This window comes from Schistocerca gregaria, chromosome 6, assembly GCF_023897955.1.
Source record: "Schistocerca gregaria isolate iqSchGreg1 chromosome 6, iqSchGreg1.2, whole genome shotgun sequence".
Lineage (NCBI taxonomy): Eukaryota > Metazoa > Arthropoda > Insecta > Orthoptera > Acrididae > Schistocerca > Schistocerca gregaria.
In genome coordinates, this window is record NC_064925.1 from 430209811 (window position 1) to 430218971 (window position 9161).

Sequence of the window (9161 nt, forward strand, 5' to 3'; positions counted from 1 at the left end):
CGGATGGAAAAATTACTTTTGGAATTTAGGGATTTACTTTTTCCAAAAAGGCCATTACCAATTACGCATATCACACAACACCGTTTACGAATGGGAAACGCTTCATCAGTCTACCATAAACAATACTGAATGCCTAGGTACTTGCACCAATTTTGGAGCAATTTATCGATCAACAGCTGAAAGCTGGAATAATTGAAGAAAGTAATAGTGCATGATGGGGCTGGAAAAGTGAAAGAAATCAAGGGATTGAACACGAAAATACAGGTTCTGCTGAGATAACAGACATCTAAATGTGAAAAGGATAACGGACTCCTACTTTTTGCTAAACGTCACAGAAATCTTGGATTATGTAGGTCAATGCAAATATTTTTCAGCACTGTAATTGAAGACTGGTTAACGCCAGATAGAGGCTGCACCACGGGATCGACACAAAAGAGTGTTTCTGGCGTTATGGGTACACTACCAATTCAAAAGAATGTCATTTGGATTAGAAAATACACCTGCAACGTTTGAGTGATTGTTGGTCGGAGTACTCACAGGTTTTTAACCATGGCAATCCTTAATGTGTCTCGATGACATAATCGTCCATGGGAATGATATGGAACAGCATATTCACCAGTTACGGGATGAATTCCTAAGGTCAAAAGCAGCGAAGTTACCATTCAGTACAGAAAAGTGTAATTTTGTGATGGAAGAGGTAGAACGTAGGTCATATCAAAAGATAGGGTTAAAACAGACCAAAGATTAATTAGAGCTGCACGTGAATTTCCTGTACCAGAATCTGTAAAGGAGTTCCAATTGTTCTTAGGAGGCGCAGACTATTAATTCCGGTTCGTAAAAGGAGTTTCAGCTATTACCACACAGTTGACATAACTGTTAAAAAGGGTCCTAAATTTGTGTGGTCAGAAGAGTACCAGCATGCTTTTGATTAGCTAAAAGAAGCTTTGAAACATCTATTCTGAAACTGGTATTTCCGGATTTTAATAGGGAATTTATCATGTGATGCATAAAAAAATGCACTTGGATATGTGTTGTCACAAGAGGTAGAAGGCCTAGAACATCCCGTAGTTTACGCATCGAGAAAGGAATTATTCCACAATGGAGAAAGAGATGTTGAGCCTTAGTTACGAAATCACATATATCAAATGTTACCTGTACGGTATAAAGTTTAGAGTAATAACAGATCATGCAGCATAAAAACGGTTGTTGGAGTTAAGATCTTTATAGTAGGTTGCCACAATGCGCAGCAAGACAAAGGAATTTCATTTTGAAGTCACGCATAAGTCTGGGAAGAAGCACGGAAATGTGGATGGTTTAAGCATAAAAGTAGCAGTAATACGTATTGAAGATGATGAGCATAAGCAATGGGAAACTGCACAGGGAGCATGTGAGAAATATAAGCAGTGATTTAAGCAGTCACAGTTCTGTATGCAGGATGGGTTGCTATACAGAGAAGCCAAGCTGCGACCACGGGTAGTGGTACCAGCGAAGCTCATGATCACATATTAGTGAGTCATGGAGGTTGAAGATCTACCAACAGAAGAGCAGCAGAAAGGTATTGGTGGAGGAACTGGCAGATGGACGTAAACCACTATGTGTGGAATTGCACACAGAAAGCAGATTTGTATCGAACAAGAGTACCATTGCAGAGGTTAACTGAAGCATTAGCACCACTCGAATATCCGCGGATTGATGTTTCACGTCCACTCAATAAAACACCAGCATGGAATAAGTATGCATTCACAATCGCGAACAATTTTTCACGGTAGAAAGAAATGGTCGCGATGCCAAACCAGCAGGCAGCCACAGTGGCGCAAGCGTCTGTAGATAATTGGATACTGAAGTTAGGAGTGCCTGAAACAATAGTAACAGACTAGGGAACGAGCTTCATGTCAAATCTATTGAAGGAATTGTGTAAGTTATTGAATGTGAAGAAGTTCAGGGCGAGTCCTCTCCATCCACAAGCCAATGTAAGAACTGAAAGAGTGACAGAATACTAGCTGATTCAAATCACACCAACTGGGACGCCTATTTGAAGTACGTCATTTCCGCCTACAACTCAAAACAGCATGCGAATACAGGATTATGGCCACATATTTGTAAAATGTCATCACTGTTACATATATTGAAAACATGCACAGTTGTCAACTACTGTTTCGCATGAGAGGCAACTGGATGCCTTCACCCAAGCTGTTCTTGATGTACTACGACCGAGAGCTGGCATAAAGACGTTAATTAAACAAGTCTGCTGCCATCCTGATGCATCATTTCACTCTCCATGGGTGACAATCCACGGGCCATCTAACGGATCAGACGAAATTACAATCGTCCGACCATAACTGCGGATTCCTTGATTTCTCCAGGAGATGGCTAATTGGAACTACAATAGATGAAATAATAATTCACTTTGTTCCATGCATGATAAAAGGATTTACTTGATAGAATCCTTTGCACAGGAGTGTTTGGTAACTGGCAACTGACACTGACTATTACAGCATCACTTGATGCATTCAGTTACATTTCCATCTGAGATTTGAATAACACTTTATTCTTGCTTGATGATATTCACTGCTTCAGTTGAGATCACAAACTGGCCAGATCACTTCCATGCTTGGTTCTATTTTGACCCCCGAGCGACGGTGCTGTTGCGCTGAGAGAGAGGGTGTGTCTTCTTCAACCTCTCTTACTCACTGTTGCGGACTGCAGCAAGACATTGCTAATGTCTGTGGTATTAATGTGCACTGCAGACTTCAGTATGGTTTCACAATATCGGAATGATATCACAGAAACTATGTATGTTTGTCGAAAGTCACTAATTGCTCTCTTTCTCAAATACGAGATGCATATAATCCTGGTAATTTTCCTGTTGTGAGCACCATTTTCTCACCACGTACACACCATGTGTAACGTTAATACTTGGCTTGCTGTGTTAAACCGTTGCCGTAAGAATATACCCCTTATATGAGGAGATTATGATACCTATTTAAATTTTTAAATTCGGTAAATAATTCGCGAAATATTGAAAATCAGTTTTTTTGCCTCTTGAAGGCAATGGATAGGCAACGTACAGCTTGGACCATGAACCATCAACTGAGCTATCCGGTTAGTAATACAGATTTGACTTCATTTTGTGATCATTGCAATAACATTGCATATCCTCTCAACCCATGAAGTTTCATTTTGTTTGCTCGTCGCCTTCCAGATGCTGCATTATTTTTGCCAGGCAGTGTATGTACACTAAAGACTGTTTTTAGTGGGAATCAGAATTGTAATTGATGCTATGGTACGAATTACTGTTACTGAACAACAAGAAGCATTACACAAATTGACAAGTACAATAAAGAAATATATTACACAAAACGAAGAGGAAAATACTTACCTATTGAAGAAGAAGAAATGGCAGTAGAATCTGAAAAATTATTCAGTATTGTGACACATAAAATAGTAAAAACTACACTCCTGGAAATTGAAATAAGAACACCGTGAATTCATTGTCCCAGGAAGGGGAAACTTTATTGACACATTCCTGGGGTCAGATACATCACATGATCACACTGACAGAACCACAGGCACATCGACAAAGGCAACAGAGCATGCACAATGTCGGCACTAGTACAGTGTATATCCACCTTTCGCAGCAATGCAGGCTGCTATTCTCCCATGGAGACGATCGTAGAGATGCTGGATGTAGTCCTGTGGAACGGCTTGCCATGCCATTTCCACCTGGCGCCTCAGTTGGACCAGCGTTCGTGCTGGACGTGCAGACCGCGTGAGACGACGCTTCATCCAGTCCCAAACATGCTCAATGGGGAACAGATCCGGAGATCTTGCTGGCCAGGGTAGTTGACTTACATCTTCTAGAGTACGTTGGGTGGCACGGGATACATGCGGACGTGCATTGTCCTGTTGGAACAGCAAGTTCCCTTGCCGGTCTAGGAATGGTAGAACGATGGGTTCGATGACGGTTTGGATGTGCCGTGCACTATTCAGTGTCCCCTCGACGATCACCAGAGGTGTACGGCCAGTGTAGGAGATCGCTCCCCACACCATGATACCGGGTGTTGGTCCTGTGTGCCTCGGTCGTATGCAGTCCTGATTGTGGCGCTCACCTGCACGGCGCCAAACATGCATACGACCATCATTGGCACCAAGGCAGAAGCGACTCTCATCGCTGAAGACGACACATCGCCATTCGTCCCTCCATTCACGCCTGTCGCGACACCACTGGAGGCGGGCTGCACGATGTTGGGGCGTGAGCGGAAGACGGCCAAACGGTGTCCGGGACCGTAGCCCAGCTTCATGGAGACGGTTGCGAATGGTCCTCGCCGATACCCCAGGAGCAACAGTGCCGCTAATTTGCTGGGAAGTAGCGGTGCGGTCCCCTACGGCACTGCGTAAGATCCTACGGTCTTGGCGTGCATCCGTGCGTCGCTGCGGTCCGGTCCCAGGTGGACGGTCACGTGCACCTTCCGCCGACCACTGGCGACAACATCGATGTACTGTGGAGACCTCACGCCCCACGTGTTGAGCAATTCGGCGGTACGACCACGCGGCCTCCCGCATGCCCACTATACGCCCTCGCTCAAAGTCCGTCAACTGCACATACGGTTCACGTCCACGCTGTCGCGGCATGCTACCAGTGTCAAAGACTGCGATGGAGCTCCGTATGCCACGGCAAACTGGCTGACACTGACGGCGGCGGTGCACAAATGTTGCGCAGCTAGCGCCATTCGACGGCCAACACCGCGGTTCCTGGTGTGTCCGCTGTGCCGTGCGTGTGATCATTGCTTGTACAGCCCTCTCGCAGTGTCCGGAGCAAGTATGGTGGGTCTGAGACACCGGTGTCAATGTGTTCTTTTTTCCATTTCCAGGAGTGTATAAACGATATACATACAAAAGGCAAGTTGCATAAGACGTAACACCTTTTTTATTTCTTGAACGGTTCAATATCTCGAAACGAGGTATTTTACAAATGGGACTACGCAGAAGGTCACGTTCAATATATCAAAACAAGATATTTTGCAAATGAGAGTACGCAGAAGGGCACGTAATTTTGTTCGACGGTCAGCACTACACACTCTTGTATCAACCGAGAAACTGAAGCAAGGACCTATTTTTTAAACTGGAATGGTATACTCTGTTAACTGCATTAGGAAGTTCTTGAAAAGACGAGTATAATGATATCACGCTCGTTACAGCTGGAATCGAAACTTTTCGCAACAATATCTGAGAAGTGCGCTAAACAGAGGGGCAAGGCGACAGGAACGCGCTATTGAGGGTAAAAGCCGCCTAGTGGGGCTCTCTTGCAAACATGTGTCGTTACATACAGCACGTCTTAGAACCTTGAGAACGTTTTACCCACCTGGAATAACTCAACAACGACTGGTTCGAAATGACGGAAGTTCCTATAACGTAACTTTTATTTATAAGTAGTATCAACGCACCTTAAAGTTGGCATAGTACTACAACGATAACGTGGAAGGGCAGTTTTGTATCAGACATATAAGCGAGACGTAAGGACTCACAGAATTGAGCATCATGCCTCGAGAAAAATAATTCTTTAGTTGGTTGATGTACGACGTACAAAGAAGTTAGGAGCGCGTACTGTATTGGATTCAATGGCTCTGAACGAACATCAGTAAACAATTACACTTGCATAACTACTGCGCATATGTAAGCATTTTATTTATTGTTATTTTGACGGACACTTTACTTGGGAATAACTACAACGCATATGTACGCATTTTGTTTATTGCTATTTTGACGGACATTTTACTTTGTAAACATTGGTTGGTTTGAGAATGGGCGCAGCTCGAAACCGGTCACCGCGTAAATAAACATCCTTTTTAATTGTAACTCTAGCTGTCTCGTTTTGCATCACAAACGACAACACATTCGCAGGAGTCAAGTTTAAGCCTGTTTTCGTACAGTCACTTTAGGTTTCCGTCCAGTGATCCTGAGTCAGACTACTGTAGCAGAATCTTACGGAATGATCTCTTAGCAAACCGCAATAAGTTTTGGTATAATGTTAAGGCTATTACTGGCACCAAAGTTAGTGTCCAGACGCTCGTGAATGACACCTGAACCGAAATTCATTGCAGCAATGCGAAACCAAAAGGAATGTACTCCATTTTCAGATGTTCCTTTACAAAGGGAGACCAAGGAGTACTGCAAGAGTTTAATTTTCGTATCACTACAAAGGTGACATAAATAGATGTAAGGGGCTGTCAAATGAAAACCGAAAACCTTCCACAACGGGAGCATGAAATGGTTACATTCAAAAGTAATGACCACACGCGTTAAGACATTTATCCCACTTGGAGATGAGACGATCAATTCCTGTTTTGTGGAATGCGGCCAGTCTCCGACGGATCTACTATCGCACCAACCGACTGAAACCGACGTCCAAGGGTGTCTTTCTTCAGGTCGACAAAGACGTGAAAACACACGGTGAAATATACAGGCTGATCGAAGGATGTTGCAGTGTTTCCAAAAAAAAAAAAAAAAGGGCTGAAGCGTAGCCTTCGTCCGATTGGCAGTGTGGGAACAGGCGTTATCATTCAACAGTATTATTACGTCCGACAGCGTTCCTGGGCGTTTTGACTTTATGCTACGCAGTTTTTGCGCAGTGTCTTCATAGTCCGCGCACTGATTATGGTTCCACGCTCGAGGAACTCGACGAGCAGAGAGACCCGGCAGTCGAAGGTCGTCGTGATCCTACCAGAACTTGTGTGAACAGCTTTGGACACTTTGGCGGGGCAGATGCGGGACGTTTCCACCATTCGCTTTTGCCGTTTTCCCTCGGGCTGTCCGACGGTATCACTCTATTGCACGATAATACCGGATGCTTTAGTGATTTGGTTGGGAAACACTGCAACATGATCCGTACAGTCCGGACCTTACACCGTGTGATTTTTTTCGCATCTTTGGCGTTCTGAAGAAAGACGTATGTTGACGTCGGTTTCAGTCGGACGAGAAAGTGCAAGAATTGGTGCGGTTGTGGATCCGTCAACGGCCAACTGCGTTCAGCCAAATACAAATTAATCTTCTCGTCTTCCAGTGGGATAAACATCTTAAGGAGTGTGGTGATTATTTTGAATGGAACCATTCCATGATTCCCATGAGGCGGGTGAATGCTGTTTTCTTTTGACGGCCCATCATATGACTGTCTTTGGTGTTGAGGAACAGCTGAAAGCGCTAAAATTGAACTGAACTCGATGGGCTGATTGAATCCCTGTTAGGCTGTATAAAGAATTTGCAGCAGAGTTAGCCCCGCTCTAACAAAAGAGCAATGGCTCGTGCTTAGAAGAAAGCGCAGATTATAGAAGAAATGTAGCAGAAGTGATCAGCAAAACTACCGTCTAACAGCATTGACATCCATCTTTCGTAGAATCAGAACATATTCTGAGCTACAACATTATGAAGTATCTCGAACTGAATGACCTCTTCCGTACCTAACACCACGGAATATGAACACATCGGTCATGTGAAAACCAATTCGCGTTTTCCTCAAATGACATTCTGAAAATAGTGTATAAAGACAGTCAGGTAGATGCAGTATTTCTTGACTTCCGATAAGCATTTGATTCAGTACCACGCCAATGCTTTTTAAGGAAGTATGGTCGCGTGAGGTATCAAATGAAATATGTGACTAGAGTGAAGATTCCTTATAATGGAGGACGCATCACGTAATATTGGAAATTCATCGAAAGACGCTTCTAAAGTGTATCGCAACAACCCTCATAATGTTCAAGAACTGCGGCTGAACATTTAGGATGAGACTGCAGAAATTCCAGCAGTCCAATTTCAATCCGTCTTCAGCAACTTGCTGACCAGGACCCAAAAAATGCCAAGAGATGAATGGTGAGCACTTGCAACATCTGCTATAGTCAGGTTAATACTGTATTTTGTTTCCTCTGCTGCGTTTCTTTGTACCCTGGAACTCTTGTTCTCTGGGCCACTTTTATTTGCCCCAGCGCGTATTAGTCACCGTCTTTAGAAGAGCATACTGGTCGCTTTAATTCTCTGTGTATGGTGTGCATGTAATATCAGATGATACTCCACTGATGACGTAAGTAGCATTAATGGGAAGGACGAAAAACTAGGGCCCGAGTGCCAGGTCACAAGTATTGTAAAACCGAGTGCAAGCCTTGGCCAGGTAATAGAGAATATTGAGGCTCTCTCTCTCTCTCTCTCTCTCTCTCTCTCTCTCTCATACACACACACACACACACACACACACACACACACACACACATACACATACACACACACACAAACACAGACAGACACGCGTGCGCGCGCCACACACACACACACACACACACACACACACACACACACACAAACACGTACGATCTTTGTCCAGGTTCTGCAGCGTGCCACTATTAACCTTGATTAGACAAAGTCGTCAGAAGCGTTAACCAGAAACTGAGCGAATTGCTGCTGACTGCGGGTGGAGCTCACATTGGTGCTTCGTCAATTGCTGCTGCTGGAAGATAGGATAACAAAATGCATGGCCTGCAGATTAAGAGGAAGGGGAAAGATAGATTAACTGAAAATATAGAGGAGCATCATCGCCAGTGATAGAATTTCTGTAATTACAGGTGTGAGAGGTAAACCTTTTTCAGGTTTAATACCTTAGACTACTTTAAACGTGGTCCAGATAAATCAAGTGTCTCATGCACAAGACACCCGTTTGAATAGCCTTATCACTATACCTCAGCATATCAGAAAAGTAAAAACACAAAGTTATCAAACTTATTGTCTGTTTACATGATCTATAATGTCAAATGGTTCAAGTGGCTCTGAGTACTATGGGACTTAACATCTGAGGTCATCAGTCCCTTAGAACTTAGAACTACTTAAACCTAACTAACCTAAGGACATCACACACATCCATGCCTGAGGCAGGATTCGAACCTGCGACCGTTTCGGTCGCGCGGCTCCAGACTGAAGCGCCTGGAACCTCTCGGCCACATCGGCCGCCTCTACAATGTCAAAAGCAAGATGATGTATTACGTCTGTCTCAGCACTATGTAAATACAGCAGTCAATACGGTAAAAATGAAGGACCATACATAACTTAGTCAAAAGTATCCGGGCACCCATATGTAAGACGGGATTGACCACTAGGCATCATGAGAGGCGATCCTGCCAGCA